We start from the raw sequence: 21,058 nt of genomic DNA, 5'->3' as shown, positions 1-21,058 counted from the left end.
CTGGAGCCTGTGTGTGTGTGTGTCTCTCTCTCTCTCAAAAATAAAATAAAAACATTTAAAAAATTGAAAAAAAATCTTAAAAAAGAACTACCACCGATCCTGAGAATCTGTCCAGAGTGAGCTGTGTAACTTGAAATCAGTTGAGTTCTCCTTTCCCCTTAGATTCTATAGAAAACAGGCTTGCACTCTGATTTCTCATGGTGTAGGAGGTCCACACTCTCTGCAGGATCTCTCTAACTTTCTGTGGCTTTGCATGACTGGTCATTTCCTATTTCTGATTTTTGCTGGAACCTTACGTTCTGCTTTTATTCTTGTCCTATATCAGCCTGAGTGTCAATCCAAATGAGAGTCAAGGACTCATTCCCCTTGAGTGTCTTCTCTCCCTCTTCCCCCAAATATCCCACCTATTAACTATGTGATTGCTTTCACTGGAGATTTGTTATGAAACAACCAGTATCAAGAATGTTGGATTTCTCTATTTGATAGGACCCTTAACCACTTCTGCTGCTGGGGTTCTGCCTCAGGTGCTCCTTCCTCTTTGTCAACCTCCAGACCGCTTTTCTTTCTCACCTGCTTCTGCTGCCTAAGATTATGGGATTATTGTTCATGTATATATATATGTGCATATATATATATGGTTATATATGTATATATATGGTTATATATGTATATATGATTATTGTTCGTATATATATATTTTTTCTGCAGAGTGATTTTGTTGTCACTTTCTTTTTTCTTTCTAACACAGTAGGACCCAACTGTGGGCTACACATTTGAAAATACTAAGAGTTAGGCATCATCCCTAAAACTTCTGATTTAATTGGTTTGGTGTGGGGCCTGAATATAGGTCTTTTTATTTTTAATTTTTTAAAGTTTATTTATTTATTTCAAGAGAGACAGAGCAAGTGGGGGAAAGGCAGAGAGAGGGACAGAGAGAGAAACCCAAGCAGGCTTTCAGTCCAGAACCTGATGCCAGGCTTGAACTCACCAACTGTGAGATCATGACCTGAGCCAAAACCAAGAGTCAGACGCCTAACTGACTGAGCCACCCAGACGCCCCTGGATATTGATATAGGTCTTTTTAAAAAGACCCCCCCCACCATGTTTCAAAATATGCAGCCAGGATGAAAAGCACTATAAATCTAACCCAAACCCATGTCTGCGGAAAGTCATATGGCCTCACACATACCCTGCCATCAGTTAAAAAAGCGTGTGCACGCACACCCACACACACAGGCCCCGTATTGCGTGCAGACTGCTTAATTCAATCTTCATAACAACTTTCAAAGGAACTTTCAATATCCTTATCATCCATATGCATATTAGGAGACCGAGGCCCAGAAACCTGCTCAGATTTACGTGGCCAGAAATAGCAGAGGCCGGCTTTCAATCGAGGACTGTGAATTCCAGATTTTCTTTTTCTTTTTCTTTTTTTAAATCCTGTGGCTGCATCTTTTAGCTGAAGAAGCTCAAGAAACACACACGTATGTGCTCATTGATCCCTCCTTTTGGGTATCACTGCTGCCATTCGCACTACTCCAGACCCAGCAAAATCGTTGTCAATTTATACCAGGCATATGTGGTTCTTTCCCCCACGGGATCTCCTTCTGTTTAAGGCCTGGGATCTCCTCACTTATTCCTATAAATATTTTCTTTAAAATTTCCTTTGACAATAGCTAACATTTATTGAGTGCTTCCTACGTGTCAGACATACTGAAATACACAGAGGCTATGTAACTTGGCTAAGATTGCATGCTTCAGTAAGAGCAGAGCCACACTGCAATCCTAGGGGTACTGCTCAAAGCTGGATAAAATGCAGATTCTGACTCTGCAGGTCTGGGGGCCTGCATTTCCAACAAGCTCCCAGGCAGGAGATGCCTACACCACTTCATCCACTGACCGTACTCTCAGTGGCCAGGCTTCTCGACAGGGTTGCTTGCTTTTCTGTTTCTCCTATTGACAATAGCTATGGTTTTTGTGAAGTGGCTGCTTTTCTCATGCAATCTCAGAGGGTTTTTAATTTCTTGAGCCACAGGGCTCAGGGGCACTCTCGTCCAAAGATCCAAGACTACTACAAGGTCGAAGACTACATTTGACATTAATTAAATTAATTGAAAGGCAGCCACAGCTCAGAATTAAAAAATAAGATTCCCCTGGGAAGGGGCAGCAAGCTTGAAGCAACTATTACTCAGATTGAAAAAATAAGGTTCCCCTAAGGGACAGAAGAGCTTGATGTAGGTGCGGTGATTTAGCACTGGAAGATAGGATGTTTGATGTCGAGCAGAGACAGCGGTGTTTTCAGTTCTGTCCTGTTGTCCCTTCTTTAGTCAATCTGGGGAGAAGTCCACTTTGGCTGTCTTCAAGCTTCTAAGAAATGCAAACCGCAAGAGGAACTTTAAAGACAGTTTCTAACAGTTGCATACGTTACACAGAAGCTTGTTTTACTGAAGGCAATTTCTTCCACAATGGTGGGGTTTTTTTTTTTTTTTTTTTTTTTGGTTGCAGTTCTTCATTTTGATGTTCCAGTTTGCTCAACTCTGTGACCAGAGCAAGGGGGTGATTAGTGCTTGGGGAAAACCCCTGACCACTGAAGGCCGCTGCTGCCGCCGAGGAAAAGGGCAGGGCTGTGCACACGAGGCAGGGTGCAGAGTGCCGGCCGGCGTGGGTAAAGGTTTTCATTACAGCAATGGGCAGACCTCTGATTTCCTCCTGAAAGCCACAGCACCGAGTGCATGGTACACTGCATGGAAAACTCCATTACAGAGACAAGTTATGGGTTCAAGTTGACCGGATAATCTAATCAATGCTGCTTACTCCAGACTCTAATTTACCTGTCTTACAACTCATTAAATTTGAAATATTATTGATTTTCAAGTAGATGGCTTAGCTAATAAATAAGTACATTTTATCTGGGGGACCTTGGTTTGAGTTTAATCAGTGGATTTGCAGGTGAGAAAGCTCAAATCCCTCGCTGAGCAGTCTTTGGGGGAAAATCACACTATAAACACCACTGATGCAAATAATTGGCCAGGACCCCAGTTTTCCTAATAGCTCATGCTGGATGGGCTATTTTCCTGGTTCTGAGGAGGGTGTCTGGACAGCAGGGGACAGTGAATTGGTATGACTTGGAGACACCATTCTCTGAAACGTAATTTGGTTTATTCTGCAAATCAAAAGATGCTACGAACCTTCTTTTTCTCTTGTTCTAGAACTATCTTGCTTGGTTTTCAGCAACCAATTCTGTTTTTGCCCCTCAACAGTCTGGACCAGATTTGATTCCCCCCCCCCCCCCCCGAGTGCCAGTGGTCCTCCGCTGGTCTCTGATGCCACCTTCTCCTAGCACTGGCATCTGACCAGCCAGCGGCTCCTGGGGGCCTCTCCACATGTCCGTGTGATGGTGAGATGGTCACATGAATCTCATTTATGCTGCTTTTCAGTCTCTGAGGGGACACGTAATTTTTTTCCAAAGGAAATTATTTTATCACTTTAGGGAAAAAAATCAGCATCCTTTAATCATAACTAAAGATAAAACAAAGATAAACGCAGTAAAAATATAAACATGGTATAAAAAAAGTCATGCAATTATAAATGTGCCCAATGCTTGAAGGATGATCTATTTCTTTCTTTTTTTAAAAAGGCTTTATTTAAATTTCAGTTAGTTCATATACAGTGCAGTGTTAGTTTCAGGGGTTCGACACAGAGATTCCACAGGTCCGTACGTCAGCCAGTGTGCATCACGACAGGTGAACTCCTTCAGCCCCATCCCCTATTTCACCCGTCCTTCCACCCACCTCCCCTCCGGTAACCATCAGTTTGTTCTCTATAGTTGGTTTCCCTCTCTCTTCATTTTGGATGGCACTTAAAAAAATTTTAAGAGTCCAACGTGGGGCTCGAACTCACAAACCATGAGATCATGATCGGAGCTGAAGTCGAATGCTTAGCCGACAGAGCCACCCAGGTGCCCCTCGATGGCACTTTTAATTTTTTTATTTTTATTTTTTTTATAATAGTTTATTGTCAAATTGGTTTCCATATAACACCCAGTGCTTCTCCCCACAAGGGCCCCCCACCATGACCATCACCCCCTCCCTCCCTCTCCCTCTCTTCAGTTTATGGTTCGTTTTCAGTATTCAATAGTCTCCCTTGATCTGTGTCCCTCACTCTCCCCCTCTCTCTTTCCCCCCTTCCTCTCCCTATGGTCCCCTGCCAGGTCCCTCCTGTTAGACCTATGAATGCAAACATATGGTATCTGTCCTTCTCTGCCTGACTTATTTTGCTTAGCATGACACTCTCGAGGTCCATCCACTTTGCTACAAATGGCCAGATTTCATTCTTTCTCATTGCCATGTAGTACTCCATTGTGTATATATACCACATCTTCTTGATCCATTCATCAGGTGATGGACATTTAGGCTCTTTCCATGATTTGGCTATTGTAGAAAGTGTCGATGGCACTTTTTAATTGTAATTTTTGGGGGAGCCTGGGTGGCTCCATCGGTTGAGCGTCTGGCTTTGGCTCAGGTCATGATCTAGTGGTTTGTGGGTTCGAGCCCTGCGTTGGGCTCTGTGCTGACAGCTAGCTAAGAGCCTGGAGCCTGTCTTTGGATTCTGTGTCTCCCTCTCTCTCTCTCTGACCCTCCCCTGCTCATGCTGTGTCTCTCTCTCTCTCTCTCTCAAAAATGAAATAAAAACATTAAAAAAATTTAAACGGAACTTTTTGAATAGGTGTCTGTTGACATGAAACAAAAACCTAAAATTATAAAAAGGCACCCAGTTAAAATATTTTCACTCCCACCAATAGGACACCATGGTATTTAGTTTCTTGCCTAGCCTGCTAGAGTTGCTTTTTAGAAGTTTAAACATTTTAAAGATTTTAAAAATTTTTTAAGTTTATTTATTTATTTTGAGAGAAAGAGTGAGGGAGCACAAGGGGGAAAGGAATAGAGAGAGAGATAGAAAGAATCCCAAGCAGTCCCCACACTATTAGCACAAAGGCTGATGCAGAGCTTGAGGCCATGAACTATGAAATTATGACCTGAGATGAAATCAGGAGTTGAGCACTTAACTGACTAAGCCACCCTGGTGCCCCACTTTTTGTTTATTTAAATAAGAACAAAGGCAGATTCTTTATTTTTCCATTAAAAAAACATATTATACATATTGTTCTGAATCACATTTTTTTTATGACTGGCATATTTAGTGGTTTTTTCTAATATCAACACGTAGAAAATATGGCATTTTACAAAGAGAGCTGGATGGTTTCCATCATGTGTCTGTACACCATACTTCAATCAGGCCTCCATCTGGATCCTTTTAAATATTTTGCCCTTTGAAAGCCACTATAGTATCCTGTGCACAGTACCCAAATGCAAAATGACTGTGTACATAAGTTGTTTGGTACTTGCACAAGTATGTGCATAAAACATATGCTCTAACCTGGAGAGTTGGGTCAAAGGGCACAGGATAGCTTTGTCAGATTGCCCTCTGTGGGTGCTCCGTGCATTTACTCTCCAGCCAGCAATGTGTGGGGGGCCCTGAAGCTGGCGATTTGATTTTATTTAAAAAATTTTTTTATTTTATATATACACATACACTATACACACACACATATACACGTATAATACATACACATACACACACACATATATATGCACACACACATATGTATAACCCACCATTTACATATGCATGCACACACACACACATATTAATACACACACATATAATTTACATTTATTTATTTTTGAGAGACAGGGAGAGATAGAGCACAAGTAGGAAAGGGACAGAAAGAGAGGGAGACACAGAATCTGAAGCAGGCTCCAGGCTCTGAGCTGCCAGCACAGAGCCCAATGTGGGGCTCAAACTCACGCACCACGAGATCATGACCTGAGCTGAAGTCAGACACTTAACCGATGGAACATTCAGGCGCCCCTGAAGCTGGCAATTTTAATCCCCCTTGTCAAGTACTTATATTTCTAGGTCAGAAACTGTATAGTCGGACTGCAAATAACAAAAGAGTCCAGTTAACTGAAGACAGGATGAGTTTATTGGAATAGATTGGAAAACTGGAGCACAGGCTTTGAGGTGACCAGGGAAGTGAAGCATAACCAAGGACTCACCATGGGACAGTCTCATGAAGCTGGTGCCACTAGGCCTGTGGCCACCAGGAATCTCTGTGGAGCCAAGGACCCCAACTTTGCCCTTTCTGTACTGTATACTAGACCTAATTTGGTTTCTAGAGGGTTACAGGGGTGAGGGAAAGTGTAGGGCAGCCCTGGAAATCCCTCTCTGCCTCCTAGCAAGAAGACCAACCTATTCCTTCATCTTTCCTCCAACTGGGGCAGGGGGCACTCAAAGGTATTTCCTTGGATCATTCAGAATCTGTGTTTAAAAGCTCTTGCGTCTGAACTGGACCTCGTGTCCACCACTGTGCCCAGGAGGGGATAAATGCATCATTTTACAACTCAGTCAATGAGTCTACCTAGTTTATTGATCACTTTCTGCCTGCTAAGTAAGCACTTGCTTGGCCAAGGATTTGGAGTCAGGAATTCTTCCATCTAATTCTGTTTCAGCTCTTCCGATCGGTGGCTTAGCCTTGGGCAAGCCATTCTTCTCAAGCGTGTTTTCTCATCTACGAAGCAGGGATAATAATATTGACCTACTTTCCTGGGTTGTTGCAGGGATTCATTAATTGATAGCTGTAAAGAACTCTGAGAATACCTTAGACCCCCACCCCTTGGTCTCCGCATCTGCTTTCCCTTCCAGCACCCCTGCTCCTTGTCCTGTAATTTGAGTTGGCATGGGGAAGGGAACAGATGAAGGATTGGAGCACAAACATGACTTGTTTGGCATATAAAGAGACCGCGCACAGAGCCAATGTGGAAGGAAGGTAGTTAGCAGTTAGCAACTGTTGTTAAGGTTTCCGCGGTGCGGCACTGCCACGGTGCTGGTGATCGGGATCACAAAAGCACAGATGCCCAGGTCCTAATTGCTTTCCCTGGTTGTCATCCTCATCCATAAATAAATTAGCAGCCCGATCCTTGACACTGATGGTGTGAATGGCTCATCCTGAACAGCTGTTGCGAAAGGTCTCAGATAGAAATCGCCCACTCCCTTCAATGGCCTTGACCTTCAGGTGAAAATGCCCTTGCTCTTGTTCCAGCAACAGTGTATGTGCACGTGTTGGGGAGGGAAAAGCTTTGATTTTTATCCTTATTATCAACTCGACAGTGACACGTTTATGTTCCGTTAGAGTTTTCACAGCATTTTTTACATCTGGGATCTTGGCTGAGCCTCGGCAATGTTTCAAGGCAGACGACTGGTTATCCCCGGAGCCCCTGGGTGGCTCAGTCGGTTAAGTGTCTGACTTCAGCTCAGGTCATGATCTGATGGTTCTTGGCTTCGAGCCTTGTCTTGGGCTCTGTGCTGACAGCTCGGAGCCTGGAGCCTGCTTTGAATTCAGTATCTCCCTCTCTCTGCCCCTCCCCTGCTCATGCTCTCTCACGCTCTCTCTCTCAAAAATAAATAATTTTTTAAATGTTTATTTATTAAAAAGAGTTTTTAATGGTTATCTCCACTTAAATGACAGAAAAAACCAAATTCAGAGTGGTTACTGGACTTAAGAGTATACAGCTGCTAAGTGAAATCTTTTGCCAGGCATGCCTGGCCCTGTCTCTATTATAACCCTCTCTTTCTTTAAATGATAGATAACCATTTTCAGTTCTCCCCTCTGATATCAAATTGAACCCACTCAACAGCATTAAAATATGTACATCCATCCTTGATTAAATGCTCACACTATGCCACAATAATGTGTTACTGCAGAATATCATGTAACCCCGCCCTACTGGGTAAGCGTCCTTGTCTGGCTTTAGAGAGGAGACAAACTGAAACTCAGAGAGGTTAATAACTCACTGGTGGGCACACAGACTATCCAAGCATTCACCTGGAACTCTGCATTGCAGGCCTAGAAAATGCCGGCAGCTGGGAGCCCAGGGTTACCCCTGCACGGGCAGAGGACTGCTTTTTAACGGCTTGATCCACAAAAGGGGAAGCTGGCCTTGGCCTCTAGCATCACAGACTGTCCCACTTCAGTTTATCTCATGGACCAGTTCATCTCTAGAATGTTAACAGAGCCAGAAATCCAGAGCGATGCAGGCAGCTGGGGCCCAGGGGAGCCCCACAGGGGCATGCTAAGAGGTGCACAAGATAGGTTCTCAGGCTCCTGTCGCAGCTCTGTTGCCTTTTGTGTCTGAAGGGTCCCCTCTCCTTCCCTGAAAGGCAGACACACCTGGGACTTGGCCCCGGTCCTCCTGTGTCCCCCACCCCCCATTTCTTTGCTGCTGCGCTGGGCGGTTCAGTGGCGGCTTTCTGTTTCACTTTCTGCCCACGGTGTCTGGCTTCACACAGACGTCTTGTGTCTGCTGTCTTTGTTTTCTGCCCCAGGGCTCCCCTGAGGTCAGGGATGCCTGAAGGATCTCAGCCCACCCAGACGCGGTGGGTGGATGGGGGGAGGTAGGGCGAGGGAGAATGTTCCACCACCTCTTCCTGTGGCAGCTTAATTCTGGGAGGCTTCTGTACTCTGTCTCAGGAAGGCCCGTGGAACTAGCCCCTGCTGCCCACGACCAGCAGCAACCTGTGTGACCTCAATTTTACCTCCTTGTGCTCCCTGGGATCACCTCAGAAATAAACTGCCTGCACCCAAAGTCTTGTCACAGGTTACGCTTTTGGGGTGAAGCTAAACTAAGAAAACTTATTTCTTTAATAACAACAGGCAGGGGGCTAGTCCCACACTCTTTCTTCTAACCTGGGGGGAAAAAGTGTGTGGTAATTACGGTCTAGATTTGAATTCCGGCTCCTGGGTGACCTCGGGCAAGTTTTATAGCTTTACCGAGCTTCCGTTTCTTATTTGTGAAAGGGGAATTGAAATAACACCTTCTTTATGGGGTAAGTTTCCATGTGTATTAAATGCATGAGGCAGTGACTGGGGTTCACCGAGTGCCCAATAATCACCCGATGTTGGTCCAGTTACTGTACCCTTTGGTGGCTACAAACACAGGTTGTGAGCGGAGAGACTTGTCCATATCCAAACTCAAGTTGAGTGGTCTTTGGCAAGTTTCTTGGCTTTGTCAGCCTTGGTTTCCTTGTCTGTACAAGAAAGCCAAGAAGACTGGCTTTCTCCTGGTGTTGTAAGAGCAGATATTTGTTTAAGCAGCTGATACAAAGCCTGGTGGGTAGTAATAGGTGCTCAGCAAACAGCTGTTACTGTGAATCCTCCCGGTCCCCTGATAGAATCCTCCTCTATATTCTGTGTTTGCATAGGTAACTCTTAACAGAATTAATGCACACTTCCCCATCTCTCTCTCAGGACAGTAAGCTTTTCAAGAGAAGGGATTGGGAGTCATTTCCCCCTGGGTCCTCTGACATTGACCCTTCACATGCAGGCAGGACAATCAGAGGACACATGAGAGAGTCAGAAGAAGGAAGCCGTTGGGGCTCAGCTGCCCCAATGGACGAGAAGCTGTGGTCCTAGAGCCGAACAGATGCGAACTGCAAGCATACGTCCTGGCACATGCCAGGGTTGAGGACCTGGCCTCAGGCAGCCAGTTGCCCGAGGGGCTCCCCATTAGAGCAGCTTCTCTCAGGGCACCAGGGTTGAAAGAGTGAAAGGGGGAGTCTTTACCCACCAGTTCTGGTGAAAGTCAGAAGCCTTTTTTGGAAGGCACTTAAGGCTCTTTAGAGGTGGGATTGGCAGCCCAGCCTTGGGTTACTGAGAAAGAGATTCAGGACATGAATCAGAGGAGCAGGCTGCCGGGCAGGGACCATGTGGGCTGTGAGTGTGGGGGCCCCCTGTGTGACTGCATCCTCAACATGGAGTCAGGGAAGGATGGACAAGCCCTGAGAGCATGGGGGTGGGGGGGGGCTGCTGCGTGGAGAGGAGCTTTGCCACCCGCCCGCTGAGGAGCTGACCAGCAGCCCAAACTGGCCTGAGCTTGCGACCTGAGTGTTGGCCCCGGTTTTCCTCACAGATGCCATGGGCGCTTTGGTTGGTCTCATCCTTTTTGGTACCTCCTTCTCCTCCAGCACATGCCATCCCCACTAACCCTTCTGCACTGGTTTCTGAAAGAAACGGAGGGAATGGTGGTGGGCAGTCCTGGAAGCCAGAGGGGTTTCTCTGAGTCTGGGATTGCGGTGGTTGAGGATCGCCTTCTATTGTTGGGGGCAGCCTGGGACCTTAGGTGGCGGAGACTGTAGTTGCTTCACCTCTGGTCCTCACGCAACATAGGCTGGGCCAGGGCTGAGGGCCCATTTCACCCAAACACCTGCACTGGGTAGGATTCCACTCAAGGGTTTCTTGTACGATGACTCAGTCCCTCAGAGATGTTCCTGACCAAATGGTCTACACCACTCTTCACCTCATCCCCTAAAGCTAAACTCTCAACCATCTGGCCACTCTTTAGTTTTATTTAGTGCATTTCCCCCATTACCCCCACTTTTTTTTATTTTTAAAATTTATTTGGGGGGAGGGGCAGAAAGGGAGACAGGACCCAAAGGCAGGCTCTGTGCTGACAGCTGAGAGTCCGATGTGGGGCTTTAACTCATAAACCATGCCATCATGACCCAAGTTGGATGCTTAACTGACAACCACCCAGGTGTCCCTCCACCCCTCACCATCCCCGTCTACAGGTTGGCGCTGCTGGATCTTTTTTCTTGGCCTTAATTTCTTCTCACTGACTTTATCTCCCTCCTACAAATCCAGGACCCCCAAGTCTATAGAGGCAGTCCTGTTTTCTCTTCCTTTTAGGTGTCCTTCATGCCCCCAAACTTGGATGAACAAAATGAAATGCATGAACCTCTTCCCTAAACTGTTCCCTGCTCTGACTTCCCCAGTTTGGTGAGTGGAATCACCTTTCGCTCAGTTTACCTTAGCCCCAAAGTTGGGTGCTGTCTTTCCCTCATGAGCCACTCTTACACACACACACACACACACACACACACACACACACACACACACACCCTCTTGTCTTCCCTGCTCTGTGCTTTAGGAGGCTGGCTTCTGCCACTATGTCTTCCAAGATCTTTTGCCCTCTGGTTCTGGGTTGGGTTCAGACACTGGGAGGTTTTGACAGGAGAAGTTGGTGTATTTATTTTTCTTGCTGCCTCCCTACTGGGCTGTGGTTGGAACTTTCTCCCCCGAGGTCTTGGCCCACCTTCTCCCTAGGTGCAGGCCTTTCTCAGTCCCGATGACACTCCTTTCTTGCCCTTTCAGGGTCTCAGAGTGGTAATAGCTTCCTGCTGTGGTTAGTCGTGGTGTGTGATTGTTCCTTTTGGAGCTCCTAACCCCGCCCACACCTCTTCATGCATTGTCCTTTTCTAAAACTCCTATCAGCTGTATCTTTAAGCAGCCTGACGTTTCTTTCTAGAGCGCTGTCAGAAATACCAGGTCATGCCACTGCTATCTCGTTACAGTTCTCAGATCTAACCTTGACTGGAAAAGAAGAAGCTGGGTTTCTAAAAACAAGCCCCAAACAGTTCTGGGCACGGGCGCCCCGCCACGTCCTTCATTATTTCTTCTGACCTGACTCACTAGTGGTGGTTCTCATCAGCACGACACGGACTTATTGGTGCTATACCTTGGCTTTGTTTCCTGCCTCAGGCCACATCGATGGCCTTCAGGACTTCCTTTGGGATTTTCAGACTTCAGGATTCTTCCGGGGTGTTCACAGCTCCTCGTTCTCTGGAATGTTTGCATTCTCTGTAAGACACAATGACCCACAGGCCGTCAAGGCTTTATGAGTGGGTGGCCTGTTAATTGCAAAGGGCCCTGCACTTGAACTAATGCTCTGCTGTGGCGGTCCTAAAATTATGAACACTTTTTGAACAAGGCCCCACCTTTTCATTTTGCACGGAGTCCTACAAATGACATAGCTATTCCTGTGTACTATTCGGCTGATTTAGGTAGTGTGCAGACATGGCCATGAATGGTGCTGAATCACACAGGACAAGAATCACTTCCTTTTGAGTTCCCTTTCCATCCTTCTGATTATATCAAGAAAACCTTTTTCTTTTGGCGCCAGTGTAGTTTCGATGGCTTTCCTGCCACCAGCCATGCTCTTCTTAGTGAGGGAGAGTGGGCCTCAGATTCTAGGCCTTCAGGGGGCCTCATAATAACATAATTTTGTTTTCATGGTTACCTTCTCTTAATGGCAAAGTGGCAGTACTTTTATGTTCATGAAAACAAAGTTTCCTTTAAAAATGAATTTAGGTAAAAAATGAATAAATTAAAAGCAAGGTGTAAAGTTAATAGGTGCAGAGGTGGCATTTGGAAATAATGATTTTTAGGACTGTGTGAGGCTAATTGAGGTCTGGGAAATTCTAGTGTAGAATAAAAACCATTCTTCCTTCTTCCATAAGTTCCCTAGCAGTACTTCCCAAGTCGACTTGCCCTCGGAGATGCCAGTAAAGGGCTGTTCTGGGAACCAATATGCAAACTGGGTAGAAAGAATTAATGCTACTTCCATATAAGATCTGTGATTTTATTTAAATAGATCTGATTGTAATACTTTTAAAAAATTTTTCTGTGTATAATTTATTTGTTTTTGAGACAGAGAGAGGCAAAGCATGAGTGGGGGAGGGACAGAGAGAGAGAGAGGAAAACCCAGAATCTGAAACAGGCTCCAGAACCTGATGCAGGGCTCAAACCCACGAACCTTGAGATCATGACCTGAGCCGAAGTCAGACGCTTAACCGACTGAGCCCCCTAGGCGCCCCTGATTGTAATACTTAAGAGTTAAACCCAGAAGTGTGTCTAGGAGGAGTAGAATCAGAGGCAGACTGACCGAAAGACCAAATCATGCATTTATTTGTTGCCAGACTGACACCATGCCTCCTGGCTGGCCCAGGCACATCAGTGGAGAGAGGAGGAATGGGATGCTATGAACCTCTGGAGGTGGCCAAAGTAGATGGCATGTATTTCCCCATAAACCTGAAATTGGAGCTTTTAAAGTCTTAGGCTTGGAATTTCAGTGCTCCGCTGTCGAGCTGAATTGGCCAGAGTTGGTCGATTTCCCAATGGCCACTTCTTAGAGTTTCTGAGTGGCTGGCCCGCCTGAAATGATGATGTGTATTCAGTCTGGGCACCTTTTTCTCCCTGCTTATGACATTTAAGGTGGAAAAACTTTCCCTACTGGCTACATTCTTCATCTTATTACACCCATCATTGATTTCATTGGCTGGCATTTAACAGAGAAGGCTTGTTAAACGAAGCTGTTATGCTTGTGGTTTTAGAGGCTGGCACAGCAGACAGTTCCAGGGAAAGAAGTGTGCATGAATGGACAGAAATGCGTTTCTACTAACAACATACACACTTCCAGTGGGAAAAAACCCACTAGCACATAGCATCTCTGAGTACGTTTGCAATAGCAAACTCCTGATCCTACCATCCCTCTGGCCTGCAGTGGATGATGTGAATGGGTTTCATTGCCTGGAAGAAGGGGGTTCAGTGCAAGTTCTTGGACACATTTCTGTGCTGTGCTGGGGAGCCGTAGATGTGGTCTAATTTCATCGCAGTCCTCCCAGCTTCTGGGTCAGTCAGTCAGGTGTGGTCCCATCTTCTGCCCGTACCTTCATGCTCAGTTTGGACAACCCAATGCTGCACACTCAAGTGCAGGTAGAAGTTAATACTAGTAATGATGATGATAGCATTAGATACCTTTTCCAGGCATGACATGGACGCCTTTAGCTAAGTCATCCTTAGCTCTTATAGCAAGTTTGCAAGGCAAGTGTTACCCTGACTTCACAGGGGAGCTGGTCCTTTGCTTGTTATCACTAATATCCACTTCTAGTCCTTCCCTTCTCTTGCTTTGCTTTGTATTTCAGAGAACTACATTCCCCAGGCTTCCTTGCCAATAGCTCTCCAGGTGGCATTAGCTGATAGGAGGTACTGGTGTGAACTTGGGTGTGAGAGGAAGGAAGAAGCCAACCTCTCTGGCTCAGCTGAAATGGCGTCAGCTCTACTGGGTCCCCGATAAGGTATGTCACTTCCTCCCTCAGTCTCCACTGGTGGGGTGGTAACAGCTTCCTGCCCTGGTTAATCTCTGAGTGGCCTTACTGTGTCCTTTTGTCTCCCGAGCACTTAGAGCTTTGGACGGCCAATTCTCTGACTTAATTTCCCCCCATTTGAATGGCCTAGGCTGGTTTCTGGTTTCCTGGCTAGCAGTGGTTAGCAAGCATTTTCTATACGGGACCAAATAATAAATACTTTAGGCTCTGTGGGCTGAGAGGCAAAACTGCGGTACTTAAATGTAGGTGTTTATATAATAAGAGCAGAAACAAATTTCCATAAATGACTTCACTGACAGGCCCTGCAAAAGCAGGCGCAGGCCAGATTTGGCCAGCAGGCCATAGGGTACTGACCCCTGCAGTACGATGAGGAGACTGAAACTTATTTCAAGTGGTGTGAAAACCCACTGAACCATTACCAGGAAGAGATGGGATTGGAGAACTCTTGAGAAAATCGCTTGGGCTGCATTGTTGAGAATAGCAGCAGCGGAGAAAGAAAGAATGCAAGGAAACCAATTAGAAAGCCACTGCAGCAATCCAGGCCAGAGTCGGGGGCGGGGAAGCGGGGGCTTGCACAAGGGTGGTGGCAAGGGGGTTGGAGCCCAGCAGGTTAGCCTGGGGGGTCACGTTCTCAGTCTTTGGGGCTGAGTGACGGTCCTGCACTACAAATCTGGTCATGTCACTGCAAAGAGCCCTCTCACAGTCCTGGATTGTTAGTGAAGTCCATGGACTCCTAACCGTCTATCCCCAACCCGGAAGAGGGGACACTGATAAAGGACAGGCTCAGGAAAGGAAGACAGGAGGTGCTATGGTCTGTGTTTCCGTGTGGCAGCAGGGAGACGGGGGACAGCCATTAGTCTGGATTGATTTGGAGAGGACACGAGTTATGGTCACTGTGTGATGCTTTCCCTGCCATTTTATTCCAGATTTCAGGCCCCGTCAGGCCAGGGGCTATGGGATTTGCCTCTAGCACAGTTAAATTAGAAGATAAATGCATCTTTTCTTTCAGCACACACAGTGGCTGCAAAGGGTCATGGCCATTTTCAATCCCCATTTACAGCAGCAGTTCTAAGGCACATGGAGATAATTCAGAAATCTATAAACTCAGATGAAAAAAGTATTATTTAGGGGCACCTGGGTGGCTTAGTTGGTTGAGCATTTGACTTGGGCTCAGGTCATGATCTCATGGTTCACGGGTTTGAGCCCTGCTTCAGGCTCTGTGCTGACAGCTCAGAGCCTGGAGCCTGTTTCAGATTTTGTGTCTCCTTCTCTCTCTACCCCTCCCCTGCTTGTGCTCTGTCTCTTTCTCTCAAAAATAAATAAACACAAATTTTTTTTTAAAAAGAAAAAAGTATATTTATTTTCACTAACAAACTCAGCACAATGGTAAATGTATGTTGGAAACCCACGACTGAATGAACAGTTCCACTAGATACTACATATTTTCATTTCTTATAGCTATTGTTGTAGATATCTTGAACTCATTACTTCCATAACCCTAAGTTATTATACCCACAACTAGATCTTATTTAATGGTTTATTTTTAAAATATTTACTTATTTTGAGAGAGAGAGCATGAGCGTGCGGAAGGGCTGAGAGAGAAGAAACAGAGAATCCCCCCTGATGTGGGGCTCGATCTCACGAACTAGGAGATCATGACCTGAGCTGAAATTAAGAGTAGGTTGCCTAGCTGACTGAGCCACCTAGGCAACCCTTACTTAATGTTTGATAAAGATGTATGACTATTACTACATCACCATTTTGGTTTTTAAAGAAAAAACTATTTTAGTAGCTGTATTTCAATTTAATTGGCTTGTTTTGTAACCCTGCATATTTATTTTATGCTCTTAACATTATTTGGAGAAAGAGTTTATAGGCTCCACCAGACTTCCAAAGCCCAAAGCAGAGCCCATTCTGCTTGCACGCAATGTTAGTGGACGCTGTTGGTCCTGGTTAGCTGACAGGTGTAATGCAGAGTTCCCAAAACTTCTCTTTCCTCAAGCGCCTTGTGCTTAGGAGGGAGCCGCCTGGGCTCCCAAGCTTCTCCAGCCCAGAAGCACTTAGCTCATTGCGCTGAACTCAGGGCCAGACCTCAGGGGAGAGAGGCAGCCTGTCTAGACCCCTTTGGCAATCCATTATTCCCCAAAGCAGAAAGAGTGACGGCTTCTGCACAGCTTCGTCCAGCTAATAATTCTGCAGATGCCGCTTTAACCCCAAAGCACACGGACACCCCAGCCTTTCTTTTCAACCTCTCTCTCAAACGAAGGGTAAGGAAGTGGCTCCCGGAAACGGAGCACATACGTCACACGGGGATGATTTTAACAATAATGTAACTTGCTCCTGTCCATTTCCACGGCTCAGTCACTTCCGGCCACCGATTTTGATTTCCCCCTATCCTCCGGTTATCTTTCTCAGCTTTGCTTTTCAGCTCACACAATCTCTTTCTCTGCATGATCTTAAATTACATTTTCTCTTCCTCTGATCAGAAACCTCTCAAAGTTTCTTGTCCTTCTCAGAATCTTTCTGGTATTTGGTGGGACTAGAGAAAATGGAGACCTCTGGGTCTGGGTGATAGAGTGAGGCGGGAAAGGAGGACTTGATTCTGGTTCCCCTGCTAATTGCTCAGAGACCCTTGCAACAACCGCGAGGCTCCGGGATGACTTTTTTTTTTTTTTTTAAATCAAGTTTCCCCATGACATTGCCCAGAACTCATCGCTGAGAATCCAACGAATTCCAATCCCACCCTGAAAGTTCCAAGTTTAAATAACAAGTTTCTGGCAGGCTGTGCTGTGATTCAACGTGTTAGGCTTTCTTTCCCACTGTGGTTACAGAGAGCTCATTGCTGACTCTGTCTCAATTCTCCTCCAGTGTCTACAGGGCTGGTCACAGAGTATTGCCAAGATGGGGTCCTACTGGGAGCTTCTTGGTGAGGTCTGGGGACAATGGGAGACCAAGGTAGCAGATGAGCAAATGGGGACCTCAGAAGGCGAGATGCCATGCCCTGGAGGTCCGTGAAAGGTAGGCAAAGGATCTGGAACCCTAACCTCAAACTTTTTCCTTTTTCTTCCAGTCAAGGCCTTTACCCATTTTAAAAAATGGGTTGTCTTTTTATGTTCGAGTTGTAGGAGTTCTGTGTATATTCTGGGTGTGAACCTCCTGCTGGATCTATGGTTTGCAAATATTTTCTCTCATTTTGTAGCTTGCCCTTTCACCCTGTTGTTTCTTTGAGGAAAAAAATAGGTTGTGTCGAACTTTTCTGATCCTAAGACTCTTGGGATCTTGTTTAAAACACACATTCCCAAGTCGTTCCCCTGGAAGCTTGGATTTGGGGATCCACAAATCTATTTTTTTAATAAGAACCTCAAGTGATTCTCAAACCAAGGAAGTTTGGAACAGTCTGGATTCTATTTGAATAGTTGCTTGGCATGGCTATACAATGGAATCACTTGCAGAGCTTTAAAAAAAATATCATTGCCTGGTCCTACTCACAGAGTTTCTGAATTAATCGAGAATAATTCTCAATAAATAGAGACCTTGGGATTGGAATTTTAAAATGACTCTAGGGGACACTAATGATCGGCCCAGGTTGAAAACCACTGCTCTGTTGGCTGCTCCAAGCCAAGGACCCCGTTCCTGGTGTCATGCCTGGCTGTTTGGATTTGCTACACTCCAAGCCTCACTTCCTTATTTTGCAAGTGACTCTTGCATTTCTTGTACTTGAAAATGGTTCTTTGGTGAGATTGAGAGCTTCATAGACAAAAGTGACATTTGTGGCCCCAAGGCTCCATGTTGTGCTGGGGAAGTTGAAAAATAAAAACAAAAACAAAAACAAAACAGACCGTGAGTTTACTTCATAATGGACCCAGGGAAGGTCTGCTCTTTTGTGGCAGGATCTGAGATCTGAACGCTTCCTTCTCCAGCTTCTAGGCACTGTCGGCTGAGATGGTTTGCAGTCACAATTGCACAAGGAACTGATAGTTTCATCCCTGGACGCCTGGCTGGTGGTCCTAGTACAGCTACTTGCAATTACCCTGGACCCAGGGAAACAGTCTATTCATGACAAAAAGCTCTTCTCAAAGGTCCTAAAACAACTGTTTTTAAACTATTTCTACATTGTCTGTAAGGATGTGGATGTGTGGTTTTGTGGGACTAAACACAATGGAGGGCAAGAAGAGCTAACTGGGGAATTCCTAAATTAGCTTCCATTCATCCCTCGAACAAACAAGCTAATTATTTATTCCTCGAGGGAGTCTGACAAGAGACAAGAAAGAATGTGAGATTAAGATTCCAGATGTGATACTTTGGCTTTTATTTCATGGGTCTCTTGGGCATGACATTGAACCTCTCTGGGTCTCAGCTTGCTTGTCTACAAAATGGAACTAATAGGACCCACTCAGGCTGCAAGAGGATCCAATGAGGTGAGGCATTGAAGTTATTTGTTAACTTGGATACAGATGAATGGTAGGTCCTTCATAAGTGGTGGTAATTACTGTGGCTAGTGCCATTATGAGCCATTGTGTTTTATTTGTGGGCATTGCTTTCACAAACCTTGTCTTCCTCAAAGAAGCAAGCTCTTTGCCTTCATCGTGCTGCCATGGCCCAGAGAAGCACGCAGTCATGAGGATGTGAAGTACATTTGCTCAAATGTTCTCTCTGTATGTGTTCACAAATTATTCCCAGACACCACAAGCCTCCCATTGGATGAGCCAAGTGGAAACCACAGCATTGTTTTTCCTTAGTTCGTTCAGATGACTGGTGCCTTCCAGTCTCTCATCAGCCATATCCGAATCAAATGGAAAGAGAAATGGCCATCGCCATTTGCCCATAACTAGAACTCAGGTGCGCTGGAATGTTGACAGTCCTGTTCCTCAGTAACACGGAGACCTATTTATTTCCACTCGTGGATTCAAAGCCATTCATCCTGATTATGGTAGTAATTTATCTTCAGTTGGTAGGAATTTTTGGTTAAGAGATGGATAGGTTTGGGATCCTAGGATGGGACCATCTGCCTTAGTGGCTGAGGGCAAGTGCCCTTGGGAGAGGGTGCGGGGCAGGAAGTGGTACTTTATGGGGAGATGCATGGGAACCTTTCACAGTCATGTATCTGGAAGTAATGTCGATGTACAAGTTGGTCTGATAACAGAGAGAATAGGAGATCTTTACTGCCTACTGCATCCTAACCCTGTGCTAGTGATTGCATCTCATGTTCTCATTTGATTCTCACGGCGATCCTGCTGGTGGGGGCCTCATTTCCATTTTTACAGAGCCCAAGACATGGAAAGCCACTTGATCAAGGTCCCGTAGCCCGAATGATTTGTTTGGCTATAAAGCCCATGTGCATTCTCCTTGGGTCCCAGGAAACCAAGCATGGTGACACTGAGTACAGATGGATCCTGGAAAACTATCAAAGGGAGAAGAAAAACACCAACACTGTTGTTTGATATATAAAACGGTGCTATCAAGAGTCATTTATGTCCCATTTATGCCTAATTAGCACATAGCACAATAATGATTATGATTAAATATCTGACAGATGAAGCTGGCTGCACATTTTATTTGATCAGAACCAAAAGCCCAGCACATACAGGTTCCATCTCTGTCACTTTTTGCCCACGCAGCATGGTCACTTGCTCATAACTTCACTAAATTGTGAGTGACGTTGGCCAGCAGGTCCAGTGCAGGGTTTGTAGCCCAGACATAAAACAAGGTGGTGGCACATCCAGCCTTTGTCTTAATGCCTGTAGAAGAATAATCCATTAATTTGCTAATTACCCCTCCCTGCTGTGTGCAGGTACCATTAGGAAAAACAAATACATTGAGACTTGCATGCCTCAAAGTTCCTGCTTTTGTTCTTGAATTTGCTTAGATTGGTTTTTAAATTTTGTGATTATGAGTGTCGAGGTCCACAGCGAATGAGCAAATTAATTTCTTGTTCTTGGCGAGAGAAGAGAGAGGGCTTAAATGGACGAAGGATCAGGGGAGGGAGGGACGCAGCTGTGATGAGTCAGGAGGCAGGGCGTGTAGCTTCAGAAAGCCTCACTCTGCCACTGTGTGCTGTGTAACTCTCACCTATGGGGTTTTTTCCAATCCTACTATGAGGATAGCGATAACATTGACTTCATACAGGATGTCTTACACCCCAAAAGCAAATGCTGAGACAAGAGTTTTGAGTGCTGGTAGTCTACTTTGGAGGTGATCTAAGGAAGCACAGTGAAGGAGCTGATGAAGAGCAGGTTATAGGCATGGGCAACCGGGGATCAACACAGTCAAACTAGGACTCTGTATTCATTTAGTATTGTGTGACTCATTACTCCAAAATTTAATGTCTTAAAACAATAACTTGTTATACTTACATTCCCCATAGATTAGTGGCTAATCTGGGTGGTTCTGGCTCAGGTTCTCTCATAAGGAGATAGTCAAGACCTTGATTGGAGCTGCATTCATCTGAAGGCTTGAGTGGGGCTGGAGGATCCATTTCCAAGGTGGCTTTACCATATGGCTGGCGGGTTGGTGATGGTTGTTGGCAGGACGCCTCAGTTCCTCACTGCGTGGTTGTAGCCATACGCTGCTTGCATGTTCTCATGACAAGGTGCTGGCTTTCCCCAAAAGCAGCGATTCAAAGGAGAAATAGCATTTCTATAACCTAGGCTTAGAAGTCACACAGCAACCCTCTCATTACATGCTCATCATCAGAAGTGAATCACTTAGTGCAGCCCATGTCCCAGTGGAGGGGAATTGGGTTCCCTCTTTGAAGGTCTGTGTTTCAAAGGATTTGTTGACATTATCAGTTGACACACTCTGTGTGACACTTGTAGAACACACTTTAAAATGTTCCTTTATCCTGAGGGTGAAGGAAACTGGGTTATTTCTCTCCCAACTCCCATTGCTACTGGTTGAAGATGCTGGGTGGTGGCCTGAATGGGTGAGAGTAGGGGAGTGAGGTAGTCCTCCTGTTCTGCATGGAGTTAAAGGGATGCTCTCTGAGATGCCAGAGGGG

The 21,058-nt window shown here is 45.5% G+C and overlaps 1 long non-coding RNA gene across 3 annotated transcripts in view; it reads left to right on the top strand.

The window, feature by feature from the left end:
- Nucleotides 1–21,058, top strand: part of LOC115292886 — a 95,393-nt gene that overhangs the window by 62,025 nt on the left and 12,310 nt on the right. For all 3 annotated transcript variants that reach the window (XR_003909202.1, XR_003909204.1, XR_003909201.1), the window contains 2 exons: nucleotides 13,879–14,031; nucleotides 16,930–17,079. This is a non-coding gene — a long non-coding RNA (uncharacterized LOC115292886). The remainder of the gene's footprint in view (nucleotides 1–13,878; nucleotides 14,032–16,929; nucleotides 17,080–21,058) is intronic.

This window comes from Suricata suricatta, chromosome 5 (assembly GCF_006229205.1).
Source record: "Suricata suricatta isolate VVHF042 chromosome 5, meerkat_22Aug2017_6uvM2_HiC, whole genome shotgun sequence".
Classification (NCBI taxonomy): Eukaryota; Metazoa; Chordata; class Mammalia; order Carnivora; family Herpestidae; genus Suricata; species Suricata suricatta.
Note: the sequence above shows the minus strand (reverse complement) of the source record. Positions and strands in the feature narration are given on the sequence as shown.